General features: G+C 37.0%; 1 pseudogene; it reads left to right on the top strand.

The window, feature by feature from the left end:
* Positions 1–989: 989 nt before the first annotated feature.
* Positions 990–7,369, top strand: LOC118013845 (annotated as a pseudogene).
* The last annotated feature ends 1,640 nt before the right edge of the window (positions 7,370–9,009 follow it).

The raw sequence follows: 9,009 nt of genomic DNA, 5'->3' as shown, positions 1-9,009 counted from the left end.
GTTGTTGTTTCTGGAGATTTTCTTTGATCTTTTCTTGTCTTTGTCATTTTTGGTCTTTCCTTTCCACTCAGAATCCCCTTTAATATTTCTTGCAGAGATGGCTTCGAGAACACCTTTAGTTTTTGTTTGTTTGGGAAACTCTATCTCTCCTTCTATTCTGAATGGTAGCCTTGCTGGATAGAGTATTGTAGGCTGTAGATTTTTCGTATTCAGCACTTTGAATATATCATGTCACTCTCTTCTGGTTTGCAAAGATTCTGTTGAGAAATCTGCAGCTAGCCTTATGGGTCTTCCTTGTAAGTGAATGACTTTTTCTTGCTGCTTTTAAGATTTTTTCTTTATCAGTATATTTTGCAAATTTAATTACAATATGTCTTGGTGTTGGCCTGCTTTTGTTGATTTTGATGGGAGTTCTCTGTGCCTCTTGGATCTGGATGTCTGTTTCCTGCCTCAGATTAGGGAAGATTTCAACTATCATTTCCTCAAATAAATTTTCTGCACACTTTCCTCTCTCTTCTTCTTCTGGGACTCCTATAATATGATTGTCATTATGTTTGATGGAGTCACTGAGTTCCCTAAGTCTATTCTCGTATTCCATAAGTCTTCTTTCTCTCTTTTGTTCAGCTTCATTATTTTCCACTATTTTGTGTTTTATATCACTAATTCATTCCTCTGCTTCTTCCAGCCTGCTGTTATTGCATCAAACCTGTTTACAATCTCATTTGTTGCTTTCTTCATTTCTGATCGATTTTTTTTAACTCTTTTATCTCTGTGGTAAGGATCTTTTTGATCTTCTATTCTCATCTCAAGCCCAGTGAATATCCTCATGATTTTTCCTTTAAATTCTCCATCAGGTGTGTTACTTATATCTGTTTCACTTAGATCTCTGGCTATAGCCTTAACTTGTTCTTTCATTTGGGATAAATTTCTTTTCCTGGCATTTTGTCTAAATCTCTGCCTTCTTCTTTCATGTATTAGAAAAGCCAGTTATGCTTCTGCTCCTGAAGGTAATGGCTTTATGAAGAGGCTATGTAGTGTCCAGAACCTGGTGCTTCATAGAGACTCTGGTGTGTGCTGCCTGTGCTCTGCTGTTGTGTTTTGGCTGCTCTGTCCCTCAGGCCAGTCGTCTGCAGAGGCTCTCCTTGCCTGCTGCGGGCAGTGTTTGTTTCTTGGTCAGAATGTGGCAAGTTTTAACTAGCTGTACTCTGGTTTGCTTGTGAAATGAGACCTGATACTAGTTCCACTATAACTGAGGCATTGCAGATCTCTGGTTGGGAGATGTGGTGTGGGTTGGATTTTGTGCTGGTTCTGGGGGAGGGGCCTGCCATGCTGGAACTGAAGCAAGCTTGACTGAGAAGGGCAGCTCCACCAGAGAGCAGGGTGTGTGGCTTGGTGTAAGCAAGTTAGGCAGTCAGTGTGAGCTCTGTGCTGCTACTAGCAAGTGCCTCTGTGTGTATGCTGAGGGGTGGGAGTGGGGGGAATGGCACTGACCAGATCCTTTCTCCATGGAGAGGCACGTCCTTGAATGCTGCCACTCAGGGAAGCACTCCCAGAGGTGTGAATAAACCCCTTGCCCCCCACTACATGAACTCCAGGCATTATTCAGATTGCTGTTTCCATGCTGTTTGCCTCCAGGTTTTTGCCTGCTTTCTCTCCAGGAGCAGCGCAGTGCCTTCCTGGTTTTATCCCAGGCAAGCCTGCTGACCTTTAAAACTCCAGGGTTTAGGGAAGTGGTTTGGGCAGGGGCCTGTGCTGGTCTTCTGGAGGAGTGGCCTGCAGCACTGGTACTGAGGTGAGCTTGAGAGAGAAGAGCGATCACACCAGAGCACATGGGTGTGGGGCTTGATGTAACCAAGTTAGGCGGCCTGTATCAGCCCTGAGCTGATTCCCCCAGGTGGCTCTGTGTTTATGCTGAGGGGAGGGGGAGGGAAATGGCACCGGTCAACTTCTTTGTTCCTGGAGAGGAGTCTCCCCGAATGCTGCCTTTCAGGGAAGCACTTTGAGTGAATAATCTCCTCCCAGTGTGCCCCAGGCATTCTTCAGATCACTGTTTCCACTTTGTCTGCCCCCCCGGTTGTTTGCCTGCCTTCTCTCCAGGAGCCGCACAGTGCCCGCCAGGCTAATACCAGCCAAGCCCACTGTGCTTTAAAACTCTTAAGCCCTGCTGGTTGTTAAGGATTCAGATAATTCAGCTCCTTTCACTTTCCAAACCAATTGCTTTGGGGAAATGTTCTCCTTATACATTTCCCAGTATGCTCCTCTCTCTCTTGCCCTTCTCCTCACCCACTGCTCCCTCTCCTCTGTATCACCTGCAGTCCCTATATGTCTTACCTTCTTCCACATGGCCTCTTCTCTCCCTTACATTATGGAGTTTCTTCTGTCAGTGTTCAGATTGATTTTTGGGGTATTTAGGATGAGTTTATAGTTATTTAGTTGAGTTCATGGAAAAGATGGGCCTAGGGTCCTCCTACTTCACTACCACCTCCTTGAATCTGATTATTTTCTTTCACTATCTAAAAAACCTTCTCATTTTGACATAATCCCACTTAATTATTTGTGCTTTTATTGCTTGTCCTTTAGGTGTCATGTCCAAAAATAATTTCCAAGACCAATGTCAAGGATGTGTTCGCCTTTGTTTTTGTTGTTGTTGTTAGAAATTTTATGATTTCAGGTCACACATATAGTCTTTAATATATTTCAGGTTAATTTTTGTGAATGGTGTAAATAGTGGTCCAATTTCATTCTTTTGCATGTAAACATCCAATTTTCCCAGTACCATTTACTGAAGAAATGATCTTTTCACCATTAAATATTCTTGAACCCCTTGTCAAATATTAGTTGAACAGATGTGCATGGGTTTATTTATGGGCTCTTGATTCTCTTCCATATATCTATTTTCATGCAAATAGTATACTGTTTTGATTACTATAGATTTGTAATATAGTTTAAAATCAGGAAGCATAATGTCTTCTGCTTTGTTCTTCTTTCTCAATCTTCTGTTCACAACCTTCTGTGGTTTCACATAAATTTTAGGATTTTTTTTCTATTTTTATAAAAATTCCACTTGAATCTTACAAAGATTACATTCAATGTACAGATGACTTTGGGTAGTAGGGATATTTTAACAATATTAATTCTATAAGCCATGAACATGATATTTCCTTTATTTATGTCTTATTCAAAATTTTCACCAATGTCACAGTTTTCAGTGTAGAGATTTTTCACCTCCTTGGTTAAATTTATTCCTAAAGTGTTTTTTTGAAGCTTTTATAAATGGGATTGTTCACTTTATTTCTTTTTAATATATTTTGTTGTTAGTGTATGGAAACAGTATTGATTTTTTAATGTTGATTTTATATCCTGCAACTTTATGGCATTTATTGATTAGATCTAAAAGTTTTTTGGTGGAATCTGTAGGATTTTCAATATATAAATCATGTCATCTGCAAACAAAGATAATTTTACTTCTTCCTTTGTGATTTAGATGCTTTTTATTTCTTGTTTTTATCTGATTGCTCTGGCTAGGACATTCAGTACTAAGATAATTAAGAGTGGTTCGAGTGGTCATTCCATATCTTGTTCCTGATCTCTTAAGTGGAAAATTTTTCAACTTTTCACCATTAAGTATTATGTTAGCTGTGGGTTTGTCATATTTAGCCTTCATTTAAGATACATTCCTTCTATACTCAACTTATTGAGAGTTTTAGTAAGAACGCATGCTGAATTTTGTCAAATGCTCTTTCTTCATTTGTATAGGTGGTAATTTGATTTTTTTTAACCCTGACCTGAATTTTTTTTTTAATTGAAGTATAATTGACATATAATATTATATTAGTTTCAGGTATACAACATAATGATTCAATATCTGCCTACACTGCTAAATGATCACCACAATAAGCCTAGTTATCATTTTTCACCATACAAAGTTATAATTTTTTTGTGATGAGAACTTTTAGGATTTACTTTCTTGGCAACTTTCAAATATGTACTACAGTGTTATTGGCTATAGTCTCTGTGCTGTACATTACATCTCCATAACATGTATTTTATATTTGAAACTTTTTACTTCTTGACCCCCTTTAGCCATTTCACCCAGCCCAAAGCCGCCTCCACTCTAGCACTTACAGTTCTGTTCTCTGTATCAATGAATTTTGTTTTGGTTTTAGATTCCACATATAAGTGAAATATAGTATTTGTTTTTCTCTGTCTGACTTATTTCATTTACCATAATTCCCCCAAGGTCCATCAGTGTTGTCACAAATGGCGATATTTCATTCTTTTTTAATGGCTGGGTAGTATTACATTGCATTTATATACCACATCTTTGTTATCCATTCATCCACTGATAGACACTTAGGTATTTCCATATCTTGGATATTGTAAATAATACTGCAATGAACATAGGGGTGGACATATCTTTTAGAAGTAGTGCTTTCATTTTATTTTTCCAGATAAAAACATTGTAGTGGAATTGTTGGATAAGATGGTAGTTTCATTTTTCATTTTGGGAAGAAATCATATTGTTTTAAATAGTGGTTGCACCAATTTAAATTCCCACCAACAGTGCATGAGAGTCCCCTTTTCTCCACATATTAGCCAACACTCATTATTTCTGGTCTTTTTGATACTAGCCATTCTAACAGATGTGAGGTGGTATCTTGTTGTGAATTTGTTTTGCATTTCCCTGATAATTAGTGATGTTGAGCATCTTTTCATAGGCCTATTGGCCACTATATGTCTTATTTGCAAAAAAGAAGTCTATTCAGGTCCTCTGACAACTTTTCAATCAGATTTTTTTTGCTGTTGAGTTCTATGAGTTCTTTATATATTATGGATATTAATCCTTTACCAGATATGACTTGCAAATATTTTCTTTCATTCAGTAGGTTTCTTTTTTTTTAAAAAGATTTTTAATTTATTTAAGCAAGAAAGAACAAGCAGGGGGAGTGGCAGAGGGAGAGGGAGAATCAGGCTCCTTGCTCATGTGGGGCTTTATGCAGGGCTCGATGGTGGGTTCAATCCCAGGATCCTGGGATCACGACCCGAGCCAGAGGCAGATGCTTAACCAACTAAGCCACCCAGGTACCCCATCATTCAGTAGGTTTCTTTATCATTTTCTTGGTTTCCTTTGCTGAGCAGAAGTTTTTCAGTTTGATATAGTCCCATTTACTTATTTTTGTTTTTGTTCTTTTTTTTTTTTTTACCTTTCTTTTATGGTCAGGTACAAGATCATTGCCAGAACCAATGTCAAGGAACTTATTGTGTGTGTTTTATTCTAGGAGTTTTATGTTTTTAGGTCTTCCTTTTAAGTCTAAAACATTTGAGTTCATTGTGTACGGTGTAAGGTAATAGTCTAGTTTCATTCTTTTGCATGAGGCTGTCCAGTTTCCCCAACACCATTTACTGAAGAGATTATACTTTCCCCATTGTACATACATAGATTCTTTGTCATAAAATTCAGGTGGGTTTATTTGTGAGCTTTCTATTTTGTTCCATTGATTTGTGTGTCTGTTTCTTGACAATATCATACTGTTTTAATTGCTATACCCTGTAATACACTTATAAATAAAGAATGTGATGTCTCCATCTTTGTTCTTCTTTCTCAACATTGTTTTGGGTATTCATGATGTTTAGCAGATACATACAAATTTTAAGATTGTCTGCTATTTCTGTGAAAAATGCCATTGAAATTTTGATAGGGGATAGTAGATGGAACCTAGACCCAGAGGGTCCAAAGTGTGGGATACACCAGCTGGACAGCCTCATGGAACCTTAGAATGTAAGAAGGAGGGCGACAGCTGTGGCAGAAGTGGTGGCCAAGGAAAGGTGCCTTAAAGAGTCCTTTCAAGACAATCTTGAAGACATAAAGGAATGGATGAAAGAGAAAAGGAATAAAAATTTGGCAGAGATTGGCAAACAAAATTCTTTTATAACTGCACCATGCCAAATAATCTCCAACACTTCTATACTGCTAAAAAACTACCATGACAACAACAGAATGTTAGTTTTAGCTTTGGAAAATGAAAAATCCAAAGTGAGAAAAGCCCAAGATACCATCCTCCAACTTAGAAAAGAATGTTACTACCTCACGTGTCAGCTATATGCATTGAAAGAAAAACTGACTTCACAACAAACAGAAGAAACTTCTCAGAACCAGAAAATATGTCCCTCTGGAATGAACTCCAATAGTGACAACAACTCTGGGAATTTATTTGTGAAGGATATAACACAAGTTACTCTTCAGGAAGCTCACCTTTCAAGACAAGGAGAATCATTCCAAATAGAAGAGCAAATACCTATTTCTCAAGATAGACTGGGATTTGATTTGGATTCAGATGAAGATAAATCTGTTGATAATGTCTTACCTAGAACTGTATCTGTCCACTGAAGTTTAAAGAAACATTTTATCAATCTATGTCAGTTCAATACCTTGGATGATTTTGAAATCAGTCATTTCTCAGTGCAGCCCTTTGAATCCAAAAGAATTAGATGTGTAGACCCTGAAAACATAGAACAAAGTGTTTGTCAATAAAATAAGGATCAAATTAACTTATCACCAAAGTTGATTGACCCAAGAAGACCTACTAAAACAAAAGAAAACATTTTAGAATATAAACTTGAACAAACTAAAAGTAAGCATAGAGGTGCACAAGGAAGAAAAGGAGAAAAGAAAAGCTAACAGGAGAAAATCAAAATCTGTATCAAAGTATGAAGGGAGCAAAAGTGAAAATTAAAAAAAAAAATGCTTCCAAAAAAAAAAAAGTTGGATGAATCTGTCACTTCCAGTGATGCTTACAATTTTAATTTGGAAGAGGGTATTCATCTCACTCCTTTCCAACAAAAAATGAGCAACGATTCTAACAGAGAAGAAAACAATGAATTTGAAGTGAGCATCTGTGAATCAAGTAGTTCAGGAGATGATTCTGACGACCTCCATTTGCTCACTTGCAAGTAGAGTCAAGATCTCTCCAGTGAATCAGATAGGAGCCCAGTCACCAGGTCTCAACCTAAAAAAGCACTAAAATATGGAGATGAAAAAGAGATGGAAGATTCTAAGCTTACAAAAACAACTATCAGTGCACTACCTAAAACTCACTGCTCACTTCATTTTAGCCTGAAGGATATCACCAATGTCCCCTTGTATCCTGTAGTGAAAATCAGTAAACTTTCTTGTTCTCCGAAAAAGAAAGAAAACCCAGCAGTGTCTCTGCCTAAGCACAGGTGTGCAGTCAGTATGAATTACAAGGAACACACACTCGCTTCAAAACTGAGAAGATATCATTTTACATATTTATGTTTCTTGAATTCTCTGATTTTCAAATAGAAAAGGGATTCCAGAAGCAGTTCCAAAAAAAAAAAAAAAGTATGAAGCAAATACAGTGAAGTGTTTGTTGGATACTGTTTAAATTCATCCTACTACACCTCCTTCTATCTCTCCAAGAGAGAATCTCTAAGATAGTACACAATAGGATGGGACTGTTGCCATGGAATATTCTCTGACTGAACTGTAGATCACAAAAATTTCTTCACAACTATACTTCAAATGTGATGCTTTTTTCCACACCATTAACAAATTTGGTTTATTTTTTCTTTTAAATATAAATAACTGGACCTAAGCCTTATTTCTTTTTTTAAGATTTTATTTTATTTATTTGACAGAGAGAGAGACAGCAAGAGAGGGAACACAAGCAGGGGGAGCAGGAGAGGGAGAAGCAGGCTTCCCATGGAGCAGGGAGCCCAATGTGGGGCTAGATCCCAGGATCCCGGGATCATGACCTGAACAGAAGGCAGATGCTTAACGACTGAGCCATCCAGGTGTCCCATAAGCCCTATTTCTTAAACTGCCTAAAACTCTTAATTTTACTCAGAATGTATCTTCTACAAAAATTTTAGAAATGAATAATCAAATTAAGATGTTTTAATTATAAAGTTCTGGTGTCTTTATTTTTCCCTTAAGAGGAAAATACTAGAATGAATGATTTTTGAAGACAGCCCAAGGATCTTTTGAAACTCTTTATATAATATTTGAATAAATAAGTCCTTGACACACACAGTAGGGTGTACCCTAAGTTATTTGTGGATCTGTTATACCACTGTTATATTTAAAATTTCAAATAAAATCTGAGATCATTATTAAAGAATTAATGGTTGCTTAGGCTCAGGGAATAGGTAAGTGACTAGCTCTGAATACCAAGCTCTACGTGTACATTGTTCAGTGATACCTCAGCAAAATCACAAATTGTTGTCTTGGACTTTCAGGATAGTTCCCTAATTAGTGGTTGCCATGTTGGGGTTAATGCAGCTATAAAACATTTCCATCACCACAGAAAGCTCTCTATTGGGTGATTGCAAATTTGGTGTCTTTATACTTTTAATATTTCTGTATTCTTGCTGTAGTGATTATCCATAGATTGTTAAGAATTGCTTTATATTTTAACATTTTACATGAATGTTATATTGTATATATTTTCTTGCAAATGACTTTTAATTCACCATTGCTTTTGAGATTTATCCATGTAGGCAGATGTAGATTATTTTCATCAGTATTTTATTATATAAATAAACTGAACTTATTCTTTTGAGAGATTAAAAAAAGAAATTTTTATAGGGATTGCAACGAATCTGTTGATTGTTTTTGGTGGTATGGAAATTGTAACAATGTTAATTTTCCCAATCCATGAGCATGGAATACCTTCCTATTCATTTGTGTCTTTTATTTCTTTCATTTATGTTTTGTTTTCAATATACAGGTCTTTAACCACCTTCACTGAATTTATTTTTAAGTATTTCATTCTTTTTGATGCAATTATAAATGGGATTGAGCTGGGTGCCTGGGTGGCTCAGTTGGTTAAGCGACTGCCTTCAGCTCAGGTCATGATCCTGGAGTCCCAGGATCGAGTCCTGCATCGGGCTCCCTGCTCGGCGGGAGTCTGCTTCTCCCTCTGACCCTCTTCCCTCTCATGCTCTCTGTCTCTCATTCTCTCTCTCTCAAATAAAATAAATAAAATC

Source organism: Mirounga leonina, unplaced genomic scaffold, assembly GCF_011800145.1.
Source record: "Mirounga leonina isolate KUSES-001 unplaced genomic scaffold, KU_Mleo_1.0 Mir_101283, whole genome shotgun sequence".
Classification (NCBI taxonomy): Eukaryota; Metazoa; Chordata; class Mammalia; order Carnivora; family Phocidae; genus Mirounga; species Mirounga leonina.
Note: the sequence above shows the minus strand (reverse complement) of the source record. Positions and strands in the feature narration are given on the sequence as shown.